Genomic DNA, 2,884 nt, shown 5'->3' on the forward strand with positions numbered 1-2,884 from the left:
CATTGCCAGTCAACTAAACACAGTGTGTGTGTGTCGTGACTCGTGACAACTCAAAAGCTTATACGCAGCCTCAGCATCAACTCAACACACACACACACACTGTGTTATAAGCTCTTGAGTTGTCACGACAGTCAGCCAGTCTCGTTACAGAAAGAAAACTTTACCTGCACTGCACTGAGCAGCACTCTACCACGTCGATTACATCTGTAACTGAAGCCAAGCTAGCCAACAAGCCACCATTAGAGGAAGGAAAATCCTTGAGAGAATAAATTGTCAACTGAAGCTTAACCTTGAGGAAATCCTATGGGGGTCACATTCACAAACTCACAAATATAGTATATTACACAAGAATCCACAATTGGTGTATTTATTTGTGATCCAATAAGATAAGATTTACTCAAGGTTATGCTTCAAATGTACAAGTTATTTCTCTCAATGATTTTCCTTCCTATAATGCTGCACCGTGGCTGGCTTGGTGTCAGTCAGTTGTCTAGAAGAAAATACACTTTAATATTATTTATTTGGTTGAGGGTTAAATGAACCCCTAGTACTTGCCTAGACACTTTTAGTGTGAAGCAACGGAACGGATTATGGATTGGAAATGGACACATTGGACAGGACAATCTTCAAAAACAAACTATCAGTGCTATAAAGCTATAAAACAAGACTGGTGGTGTGACTGACTGGTGACTGGCGGCAGACTGAATTAGTAATTACTATTTCATTAAAAACATGAATTAGTAATTAATTCAGTGCTTAGCATTTGGGAAAATGTAGGTTTTTCTGTAAGAACACTAGCTGATCCACATGCTCAGGTTTCAGACTGCTTCTTTTCGCTGTTATAACATCTCCTACAGTAGAGAAAACCCGCTCTGCAGATACACTTGTACCTGGGATACACAAGTATTGCTTTGACAGCTGAGAGAGGAGGGGAAATATGACCTCATGCTCACGTCACCATTTCAAAGGGTTCTCAGTGAGAGGCAGAGGTGGGGCTTTACAATATTTTTCAATTTCGTCTTCTGCTTTGGCATAGGGGGTCTTAGGTTCTATTGCACCATCAGTGAAAGACTGCCCCAGCAAAGTCATGAGCAGCAATGTTGTGGTCTTTTTTTTGGGAGGAGAATGGCTGTCCTCAATGGGTGTTTCTTCTTCCACAGTTGCTTTTTCCCTAGGCACTTCATCCACATTTGTCCTTCTATTAGATGTAATCTGTGTGTTTGAACAAAAGATAATAGTATAAGAAGAGCTGAACTGACTAAGAGTGTGATTCATTGATGAGGTGTGGGAAACTGCACGGTAATCCATACCATACAGTTCCATTTCCCTCACTGCATCAGTGAATCAGGTTGTTATTACACAACACAATGTAGCTGAGCTTCTAGCTGTCTGGGAGGAAACATGATGAAATTCTAATTACCTCCAAAGATGCAGCCTCCTCAGTCACTCCTCTGTATATCTCCGATCTCTCCTCCTCTGTGAGAATAAAAGGCAGTCCTTTAAAGCTAGGATCCAGTGCAGAGGCTGTATGAAGGATCTTCTTCTCTGCCTCACTGCTGTACCTCTTCAGGAGATCTGTTTTGATGGCATTCTTGATCTCATGGGTCATGGGTGTGTCTCCCATGGTGTCTGTCATGCTCTGAAGCAGTTGTGCATTTAGAGGGGCAATGAGAGACACTGTTGGGTTGCACTCTTCTGACATCAGCAAGGTTGCATCCTTCATTGGCTTTAATGCAGTCACAGCATCCTCTGCATTTGACACATCTGTTTCATTGAGAGTGCAGAGATCAGACTCTCCTTTTCTGACTTCTGGAGACAGCAAGGTGGCACAAACTGCAGGTTGTTGTTCTAAGAACCTCTCGACCATGTCATATGCGCTGTTCCATCTTGCTGGCACATCAGTTATTAGCTTATGATTCTTCAGGCCCAGACATTTCTGTTTCTCTTTTAGACCGTGGCTTGCTCTAGTGCTGCGATGGAAGAATGTGGATATTCGTCGCACTCTGGCGAGAAGCCTGGAGAGCGTGGCCCCTTTCAGTGCCCGCTGACATGCAATATTGAGTGTATGGGCAAAACATTTAACATGAGGAAATTTACCAACTTGAGCTGCAACTATCATGTTTGCCGCGTTGTCGGTCACAAGCACTACAGATTTATCAGACAGCTGCCATTCTTCCACGACATGAGACAGTAGCTCTGCCAGATGAGCACCTGTGTGAGACTCATAAATGGCTCTTGTTTGCAACACATGTGACAAGACCTGCCAGTCCTTAGTAACGTAATGTGCTGTTATTGTAACATAGGACTCCGTTGTGACTGAAGTCCATGAATCATACATTATTGTGACTCGACTGGCTTGGTTCATTGATGCAAGTACCTGAGCTTTGGTGTCGTGGTAGAGTGCAGGTATAACGTTTTCTGTAAAGTGACTGCGTGATGGGATCTTATAACGTGGCTCTAGCGTCTTCAAAAGGTAGCGAAACCCGGCGTTGTCCACAACTGAGTAAGGCCGTAGGTCCATGGCGATGAAAGCTGCCACAGCTTTGGTTAGTTTCTTCCCTTTTTCTGAGTTGGGGCGGATAAGTTGACAGTATGGCATCAATTCTTGGCTGATCTGGGTCTAGCAGTCTTTCCTTGGCGGTGGTGGCACTGCTGGAGGCGACAGGTGTTACTAATTCAGAGTGAAAACGGCTAACATGGTTTCTCAAGTTCGTAGTATTCCCTAGGTATTTAATTTTTGTGTGACAGGCTCTACACACGGCGTGTGTCTTGTCCAACTCACGCTTCCCTGTGTGTTCGTAAAATCCAAAATGTGCCCAGATGTTTGCTCTTAAAACGCTAGGTGCATTTTTTTATCTCTCTATATTTTTCTCCTTCTGCCATT

The 2,884-nt window shown here is 43.6% G+C and overlaps 1 pseudogene across 1 annotated transcript; it reads right to left on the bottom strand.

The window, feature by feature from the left end:
- Positions 1 to 756: 756 nt before the first annotated feature.
- Positions 757 to 1,867, bottom strand: LOC309564477 (E3 SUMO-protein ligase ZBED1-like; annotated as a pseudogene). The gene is made up of 2 exons: positions 1,421 to 1,867; positions 757 to 1,212 (listed from the first exon to the last, which is right to left on the bottom strand). The product of its transcript is annotated as an E3 SUMO-protein ligase ZBED1-like (transcript).
- Positions 1,868 to 2,884: the final 1,017 nt, after the last annotated feature.

This window comes from Pelophylax lessonae (assembly GCF_965119305.1).
Source record: "Pelophylax lessonae genome assembly, chromosome: 9".
Lineage (NCBI taxonomy): Eukaryota > Metazoa > Chordata > Amphibia > Anura > Ranidae > Pelophylax > Pelophylax lessonae.